This window comes from Bombus huntii, unplaced genomic scaffold (genome assembly GCF_024542735.1).
Source record: "Bombus huntii isolate Logan2020A unplaced genomic scaffold, iyBomHunt1.1 ctg00000178.1, whole genome shotgun sequence".
NCBI lineage: Eukaryota > Metazoa > Arthropoda > Insecta > Hymenoptera > Apidae > Bombus > Bombus huntii.
In genome coordinates this window covers 67,501-77,500 of record NW_026099415.1, presented here as the reverse complement: position 1 = coordinate 77,500, position 10,000 = coordinate 67,501, and the positions used below count along the sequence as shown (strand labels likewise).

At 44.8% G+C, this 10,000-nt stretch overlaps 2 non-coding genes across 2 annotated transcripts; both read left to right on the top strand.

The window, feature by feature from the left end:
* The first annotated feature begins 4,251 nt into the window (after window positions 1–4,251).
* LOC126877501 (small subunit ribosomal RNA) lies at window positions 4,252–6,174 on the top strand. Its single transcript, XR_007695077.1, has one exon. It is a non-coding gene; the product is annotated as a small subunit ribosomal RNA (ribosomal RNA).
* Window positions 6,175–8,973: 2,799 nt separating this feature from the next.
* On the top strand, window positions 8,974–9,128 carry LOC126877506 (5.8S ribosomal RNA). Its single transcript, XR_007695079.1, has one exon. It is a non-coding gene; the product is annotated as a 5.8S ribosomal RNA (ribosomal RNA).
* Window positions 9,129–10,000: the final 872 nt, after the last annotated feature.

Sequence of the window (10,000 nt, the reverse complement as noted above, 5' to 3'; positions counted from 1 at the left end):
AATAACTCGCCAAAAAGCGTTATAACGTATCGAACTTTTGTATGAAATCGTTACGTTTCGACGAAATCTAGTCGAAAGTAGCGATTTCACTTTATTTTTTTAAAAAATTTCGTCCACCGGACCAACGTGACCGGGACGTTGGAACTTAGAATTTTTTCGCACCGCTACGAAAAGGCCGAAAGTTCAACTCGAAATAACTCGCCAAAAAGCGTTATAACGTATCGAAATTTTGCGTGAAATCGTTACGTTTCGACGAAATCTAGTCGAAAGTAGCGATTTCACTTTATTTTTTTAAAAAATTTCGTCCTCCGGACCAACCTGACCGGGACGTTGGAACTTAGAATTTTTTCGCCCCGTTACGAAAGTACCGAAAGTTCAACTCGAAATAACTCGCTAAAAAGCGTTATAACGTATCGAAATTTTGTGTGAAATCGTTACGTATCGACGAAATCTAGTCGAAAGTAGCGATTTCACTTTATTTTTTTAAAAAATTTCACCCTCCGGACCAACGTGACCGGGACGTTGGAACTTAGAATTTTTTCGCCCCGTTACGAAAGTACCGAAAGTTCAACTCGAAATAACTCGCTAAAAAGCGTTATAACGTATCGAAATTTTGCGTGAAATCGTTACGTATCGACGAAATCTAGTCGAACGTAACGATTTCACTTTATTTTTTTAAAAAATTTCATCCTCCGGACCAACCTGACCGGGACGTTGGAACTTAGAATTTTTTCGCCCCGTTACGAAAGTACCGAAAGTTCAACTCGAAATAACTCGCTAAAAAGCGTTATAACGTATCGAAATTTTGCGTGAAATCGTTACGTTTCGACGAAATCTAGTCGAAAGTAGCGATTTCACTTTATTTTTTTAAAAAATTTCACCCTCCGGACCAACGTGACCGGGACGTTGGAACTTAGAATTTTTTCGCCCCGTTACGAAAGTACCGAAAGTTCAACTCGAAATAACTCGGGAAAAAGTGTTATAAGGTATAGAAATTTTGTGTGAAATCGTTATGTTTCAACGAAATCTAGTCGAAAGTAGCGATTTCACTTTATTTTTTTGAAAAATTTCATCCTCCGGACCAACGTGACTGGGACGTTGGAACTTAGAATTTTTTCGCACCGCTACGAAAAGGCCGAAAGATCCCCTCCAAATAACTCGTTAAAAAGTGTTAGAAGGTATGAATATTTTACAAGAAATCGTTATAACTCGATAAAATACGTCGGGATTAAGCGTTTATATCGTCGGCAGACGGATATAAAAACGTTTGGACCGACACGACCGGTCGTTGGAACATAGAAAAATTCCGAGCCGGTACGTTGGGACTTAGAAAAATTCCGAGCGCGAAAAAGTTTTTTCGAGTTTATTCGTTAAAAAGCGTTACAAGGTATGAATTTTTTTGCATAAATCGACGTAACTCGACGAAATACGTCGGGATTAATGGTTTATTTCCGTCCGAGAACGATTTTTAAAAACGGACCTATGCGGCCGGTCGTTCGTACTTAGAAAATTTTCGGACCGAACACTCTTTTTCGATTAATTCGTTAAAAAGCGTTATAACGTACGAATATTTTTCAAGAAATCGTTATAACTCGATAAAATACGTCGGGATTAAGCGTTTATATCGTCGGCAGACGGATATAAAAACGTTTGGACCGACACGACCGGTCGTTGGAACATAGAAAAATTCCGAGCCGGTACGTTGGGACTTAGAAAAATTCCGAGGGCGAAAAAGTTTTTTCGAGTTTATTCGTTAAAAAGCGTTACAAGGTATGAATTTTTTTGCATAAATCGACGTAACTCGACGAAATACGTCGGGATTAATGGTTTATTTCCGTCCGAGAACGATTTTTAAAAACGGACCTATGCGGCCGGTCGTTCGTACTTAGAAAATTTTCGGACCGAACACTCTTTTTCGATTAATTCGTTAAAAAGCGTTATAACGTACGAATATTTTTCAAGAAATCGTTATAACTCGATAAAATACGTCGGGATTAAGCGTTTATATCGTCGGCAGACGGATATAAAAACGTTTGGACCGACACGACCGGTCGTTGGAACATAGAAAAATTCCGAGCCGGTACGTTGGGACTTAGAAAAATTCCGAGGGCGAAAAAGTTTTTTCGAGTTTATTCGTTAAAAAGCGTTACAAGGTATGAATTTTTTTGCATAAATCGACGTAACTCGACGAAATACGTCGGGATTAATGGTTTATTTCCGTCCGAGAACGATTTTTAAAAACGGACCTATGCGGCCGGTCGTTCGTACTTAGAAAATTTTCGGACCGAACACTCTTTTTCGATTAATTCGTTAAAAAGCGTTATAACGTACGAATATTTTTCAAGAAATCGTTATAACTCGATAAAATACGTCGGGATTAAGCGTTTATATCGTCGGCAGACGGATATAAAAACGTTTGGACCGACACGACCGGTCGTTGGAACATAGAAAAATTCCGAGCCGGTACGTTGGGACTTAGAAAAATTCCGAGGGCGAAAAAGTTTTTTCGAGTTTATTCGTTAAAAAGCGTTACAAGGTATGAATTTTTTTGCATAAATCGACGTAACTCGACGAAATACGTCGGGATTAATGGTTTATTTCCGTCCGAGAACGATTTTTAAAAACGGACCTATGCGGCCGGTCGTTCGTACTTAGAAAATTTTCGGACCGAACACTCTTTTTCGATTAATTCGTTAAAAAGCGTTATAACGTACGAATATTTTTCAAGAAATCGTTATAACTCGATAAAATACGTCGGGATTAAGCGTTTATATCGTCGGCAGACGGATATAAAAACGTTTGGACCGACACGACCGGTCGTTGGAACATAGAAAAATTCCGAGCCGGTACGTTGGGACTTAGAAAAATTCCGAGGGCGAAAAAGTTTTTTCGAGTTTATTCGTTAAAAAGCGTTACAAGGTATAAATTTTTTTACGGGAATCGTTCTATCTCTATTAGATACGTCGGGATTAAACATTTTTATCGATTTTTTCAAAAAATTAGCGTTCGTCGAACTGACACGACTGGGATATTTTTCTAATTTTTTCGTTAATTAACGTTACAAGGTATATATTTTTTTGCATATTTCTACTTATTTTAACGTATTGTAATTGATTATAAACTTATTTTTTGTCCGTATTCGATAAAAGAGTATGTTTACTGATGCAATTTTTCGGTGAAAAAAAAAATTAATTTTTTGGTAAAAATGCATTTCTATTATGTTAATAAAACGTCTGGTAATGTATTTCGATGGTTGGATATTGGCTTTGTATAGTAGTGATCGAGCGTTCGCGAGACTAAGTTCCAGCGTCCCTTCCGAACGGTACGTTGCTACGGAGGTTTTGCACCGTAAGCGCGCGGCCGCTAGCCCGGCCGGCGCCGGCCTTCCGGCTGGCGCTTTCGTATCTATAAGAGAGACGTCGAGCCGGACGGTTCGGTCGGAACAGCGTTGAGCGCGTGGCTATTCTACGGCCTCGGTTGAGAATTCAGTCACCGCTCCTCGAGTCTTAGTGTATTTTACGCTATTTCTCGACTGTTCCTCCGTTCTCGTTCTGGTTTTTTCTCTACACTGCTGCGCCGCGGGTCGCTGTCCTGGACGTAATGACCAAATATCGTGGCAAGGTTCCCCTGAGTCGGGAAGCTGGTGACCTGTGTGTACGTATTCTAACAAAAATTGTTAGATGCGTGTGTGCTTGTACTAACTGAGCATCGATTCATTCAAAAGAGTATAACCGTCTGCTTTCTATAAAAACTTCTGCTTTCGCAGAAGTATCCGATGAGGCGGTAGGAGCGTACTATCTTTGCGTAGTATGTCTTCTGCCGAAAATGTTCTACCGATTGAAAGAATATTCTTACGGTATGTCCAGCGCGACGCACTGGGATACGCGCTTGTTCGTTCAGCGTGAGGTGCGTATACGTGCTTTACCGCTAAGATATTCTAATAAGTCTTTTTACACGAAGACAGCATTATGGAAATGTTCCTTTAGAAGTACGATTCTAAACATTTTATATAAGACTATGAGAAAGAGAGAGAGAGAAGAGAGGAGGTGGAGTTGAGAATTACAAAGTGGCTGCGAGCGGCGTTCGAAGATTATTACTGAACTATGGGTGTATCTCGAACGTCGCTAGGAGATATATTTTATAGATATATCTATCTTAAGAACGAAAAGTCTCGTCGTACGGTGCTTACGTCCCACCTACGACACGAAGAGAACTTAAACGAAATTTATAAGAATTGTTATACGAATAAGATCCCTGGTTGATCCTGCCAGTAGTCATATGCTTGTCTCAAAGATTAAGCCATGCATGTCTCAGTACATGCCGCATTAAGGTGAAACCGCGAATGGCTCATTAAATCAGTTATGGTTTCTTAGATCATACCTACATTTACTTGGATAACTGTGGTAATTCTAGAGCTAATACATGCAAACAGATTCCGACCAGAGATGGTAGGAATGCTTTTATTAGATCAAAACCAATCGGTGGCGGATGGCTCGTCTGTCCGTCCATCGTTTGTTTTGGTGACTCTGAATAACTTTGTGCTGATCGCATGGTCATCTAGCACCGGCGACGCATCTTTCAAATGTCTGCCTTATCAACTGTCGATGGTAGGTTCTGCGCCTACCATGGTTGTAACGGGTAACGGGGAATCAGGGTTCGATTCCGGAGAGGGAGCCTGAGAAACAGCTACCACATCCAAGGAAGGCAGCAGGCGCGCAAATTACCCACTCCCGGCACGGGGAGGTAGTGACGAAAAATAACGATACGGGACTCATCCGAGGCCCCGTAATCGGAATGAGTACACTTTAAATCCTTTAACGAGGACCAATTGGAGGGCAAGTCTGGTGCCAGCAGCCGCGGTAATTCCAGCTCCAATAGCGTATATTAAAGTTGTTGCGGTTAAAAAGCTCGTAGTTGAATCTGTGTGTCACAGTGTCGGTTCACCGCTCGCGGTGTTTAACTGGCATTATGTGGTACGTCCTATCGGTGGGCTTAGCTCCTCGCGGGCGGTCCAACTAATATCCCATCGCGGTGCTCTTCACTGAGTGTCGAGGTGGGCCGATACGTTTACTTTGAACAAATTAGAGTGCTTAAAGCAGGCTACCTTCGCCTGAATACTGTGTGCATGGAATAATGGAATAGGACCTCGGTTCTATTTTGTTGGTTTTCGGAGCCCCGAGGTAATGATTAATAGGGACAGATGGGGGCATTCGTATTGCGACGTTAGAGGTGAAATTCTTGGATCGTCGCAAGACGGACAGAAGCGAAAGCATTTGCCAAAAATGTTTTCATTAATCAAGAACGAAAGTTAGAGGTTCGAAGGCGATCAGATACCGCCCTAGTTCTAACCATAAACGATGCCAGCCAGCGATCCGCCGAAGTTCCTCCGATGACTCGGCGGGCAGCTTCCGGGAAACCAAAGCTTTTGGGTTCCGGGGGAAGTATGGTTGCAAAGCTGAAACTTAAAGGAATTGACGGAAGGGCACCACCAGGAGTGGAGCCTGCGGCTTAATTTGACTCAACACGGGAAACCTCACCAGGCCCGGACACCGGAAGGATTGACAGATTGATAGCTCTTTCTTGATTCGGTGGGTGGTGGTGCATGGCCGTTCTTAGTTGGTGGAGCGATTTGTCTGGTTAATTCCGATAACGAACGAGACTCTAGCCTGCTAAATAGACGTAACTTATGGTATCTCGAAGGCCCCCGGCTTCGGTCGGTGGGTTTTTACTACCAACGTACAAACAAATCTTCTTAGAGGAACAGGCGGCTTCTAGCCGCACGAGATTGAGCAATAACAGGTCTGTGATGCCCTTAGATGTTCTGGGCCGCACGCGCGCTACACTGAAGGAATCAGCGTGTTTTCCCTGGCCGAAAGGCCCGGGTAACCCGCTGAACCTCCTTCGTGCTAGGGATTGGGGCTTGCAATTATTCCCCATGAACGAGGAATTCCCAGTAAGCGCGAGTCATAAGCTCGCGTTGATTACGTCCCTGCCCTTTGTACACACCGCCCGTCGCTACTACCGATTGAATGATTTAGTGAGGTCTTCGGACTGGTGCGCGGCCAATGTGATAAGCATTGCCGATGTTACCGGGAAGATGACCAAACTTGATCATTTAGAGGAAGTAAAAGTCGTAACAAGGTTTCCGTAGGTGAACCTGCGGAAGGATCATTAACGATACGATACCAAAAGAATTTGACTTGAACACATATAAAAACTATGAAATATATATCACAATGGTCGGTAAGGAGCCGTACTCCTCCTGTATCGACGAAAGTATATACGACGTATTAACAAGCTATATACTTTAACAAACGAAAACGCCAGGGAGCTTGGCAACCTCCGTTGGCACGAATAGAAATATTCTTAAGGAGGAGACGACCCTCCAGCTACGGAATTATACGAAGAGAAGGTGGCACTCTCTCTCGATCATCGGGATGAAGAGATATATATATACAAGTATAAAAACGAAATGCGAATGAAACTTATTCGAGGCGCCTGCGTGAGGTCGTAAACAGAAAGACCCGCCGTCTCCGAATAAAACATATAACATATAATATATATATATATATATGAAATTCTAATAAAAGGGAACTCTAGCTTCGAAAGAGCCAACAAAAGTTAAGGCTCGATATCAAACGAAAAAATTACGATGGAAACCAGGTGTAAAGAGAAATGCAGTCGTGGCGCCTGCGAGAGGCCGTACACAGAAAGACCCGCCGTCACGATCTCGTATTTCGTATTTGCATCGTGGAAACCGTACAAACGAAATATAAAAGTCCATGCAAACTAATAAGAAAATCTCTAAAGTGCCTCGTGTCGGAGTGATCATGCTCGCCTATTCTCTTCTATGTTTCGTGGTCTGTGTTGCGTTTGTTCTCCTCCTAGCAACGGGACATATCGAAGACTCCTCTTTGGGATCGAACGAAGCGTCTAGAACGAGTCGACGAGAGCGAAAGAACTTGTAGCGAGTCGCGCAGAGCGAAAGGATACCGATATACATCTTCGAAGGTTCTCTTCGAAGATCCATGGATACCTTCTGCGTCGACTTCTCTCGTCTCTTTCATCGAAACTCTCGTCGTTCTCGAAACGTGCTTCCTACCCAAAGGGCGTGTGCTCTTCGTATGTCGTTTCGTTCGAAATAACGAAACCACGTGTAACATACTCGTGGATCGGGTAACCTAGAACGAAGACGCATCGCGTGGATGTTGGCCCGCTATGCGACGATGACCGATGATGATGATGATGATGATATGATGATGATGATGATGTCGATGTCGACGACGACGACGATGAAGACGATGTGTAGCAACGATTCGTAACTAGTCTAGCCGAAGTTCGTTCAGAGGGGAACGCCGCCGGCTTCGAAGCCTCGATGTCGTGAGTCGGACACCCGTGCCGTCGCTAGAGTTTTTCAAACTCTGCTTCTGGATATTGGGACGAAAGACCGCTCGAGGACGACGACAGCCGTGCGTGCGTATCCCATCGAATTTTTTTTACACCACCTGAACGAGACTAAAGTTTCGTCTAGTTGATCGTCTACCGTCGCATAATGTATATTATATACCGTTCAGAGGGGACCGGCTGTCTATCCTCGTTGTCGTGAGTCGGACACCCGTGCCGTCGCTAGAGTTTTTCAAACTCTGCTTCTGGATATCGGGACGAAAGACCGCGCGAGGACGACGGATGCGAGTCCCATCGAATTTTTGACTTACACACTACCTGAACGAGACTTAAAGTTTCATATAATATACCGTTCAGAGGGGACCGGCTGTCTTTCCTCGTTGTCGTGAGTCGGACACCCGTGCCGTCGCTAGAGTTTTTCAAACTCTGCTTCTGGATATCGGGACGAAAGACCGCGCGAGGACGACGGATGCGAGTCCCATCGAATTTTTGATTTACACACTACCTGAACGAGACTTAAAGTTTCATCCAGTTTGTCGTCTATCATCTCATATATAATATACCGTTCAGAGGGGACCGGCTGTCTATCCTCGTTGTCGTGAGTCGGACACCCGTGCCGTCGCTAGAGTTTTTCAAACTCTGCTTCTGGATGTTGGGACGAAAGACCGCGCGAGGACGATGGATGCGTGTCCCATCGAATTTTTGATTTACAAGACACACACTACCTGAACGAGACTAAAGTTTCATCGAGTTTATCGTCGCATAACCCGTTCGGAGGGGACCGGCTGTCTATCCTCGTTGTCGTGAGTCGGACACCCGTGCCGTCGCTAGAGTTTTTCAAACTCTGCTTCTGGATATCGGGACGAAAGACCGCGCGAGGACGATGGCTGCGAGTCCCATCGAATTTTTGTTTTTTTTTTTTTTTTAAAGAAAAAACACCACCCGAACGGAGATGTGTTCTATCTTTCGTCGATTTTTCATGCTTTCAGTCGGTCGCGTGGTCGCCATCCGTTCGGAGGGGATCGCCGGCTTCGAAACCTCGATGTCGTGAGTCGGACACCCGTGCCGTCGCTAGAGTTTTTCAAACTCTGCTTCTGGATATTGGGACGAAAGACCGCTCGAGGCGGACGGCCGCGCGAATCCCATCGAATCTTTACTATCACCCGAACGATGGAGAGATGCACGCGCGCTGTTTCTTGAATAATTGGACGAGAGAGTAGAATCAAACACATATATAACATGGGCTAGCCACCGTGCTTACTCGTTCGCGAGATCGTGTGCTGTACAGAGGATTCAGAATCGGGTGTATATATCCCCGTCGTTTCCTGACGAACGGAGCTTCGATCTCGATGGTTGTTATATATCATAATGTACTTTACGCCCGGCCGGCGAACGCGCGTATCTTCGCGCGTTCGTCGTTTTCTTTTTTTTTCGAACGTTTTTGTGTCGTCAATCCTATGGCGACTTCTGCGCGTTCGATTCCCGTTGGTCGAACGTGACGGAACTCGGCTTCGCTAGAACCGAGAAGAGTACATTTGAGTATTGAACTGTTGTAAATTTATAAAAGATTACCCTGAACGGTGGATCACTTGGCTCGTGGGTCGATGAAGAACGCAGCTAATTGCGCGTCAACGTGTGAACTGCAGGACACATGAACATCGACATTTCGAACGCACATTGCGGTCCACGGATACAATTCCTGGACCACGCCTGGCTGAGGGTTGCTCACGTAAACCTAAGACTGCTTGCGTTGCGTATCGTTACTCTCCGTATCTGTCTCTCTCTGTCCCTTCTTGCCTTAACAACCCGCCGTCGTTCTTCTTTATATAAGAGAACGTTTCAGAGTCGGACGAAGGTACAAGAACGAGGATACGAATAAGAGCGGACGGAGAGAACATACGCGACGTACGAGCGATTGTTGGACGCTCGTCGGCGTTCGTCGCGGTCGTGCAGAGACCGTGCAAGTCGTACGCATGCTCGATATATAATCTATCGTGTTCACGGGAGACTACGAAACTCTACCTCTGTCTCTCTCTGTCCCTTCTTGCCTTGACAACCCGCCGTCGTTCTTCTTAAAAATTATAAGAGAACGTTTCAGAGTCGGACGAAGGTATACGAAGGGATACGAATAAGAGCGGAGAGAACCGGTCACGGACCTGCGTGAGTGCTCGCGGCGTCGTGAGTCGTCCTTACGAGGGCGACCGCCCGCTTATGCACCGCTTCGTGTATCGGTTATCGAACGTATATACTCGTAGTGTTCTCCTCGTGACCGATTTTTTTTTTCATATCAGGCGATATATGCTACGTTTGCCGGTGTTCGACGCACGAAGGTCCGCGCCCCCGACGTCGTCTTAAAAGAATATTATATTTGGCGAGACTGAGAGAGAAAGCAAATATGGGAACTCGGTCGAGAGAGGAGAGAAGAGAGAACCAAAAAAAAAAACCTAAACTCGATGGCGTGCGAAACTTTGCCATAATCTACCGTCTTTTCTTAAGACTCTCGTACAGCCCCAGGGATCGAATGCCCACTCCGTCTCTTCGCGAAAGCGACTGACAACAACGAGGACCGTCGCATCGATGGGTCGTCGTTGCGTTT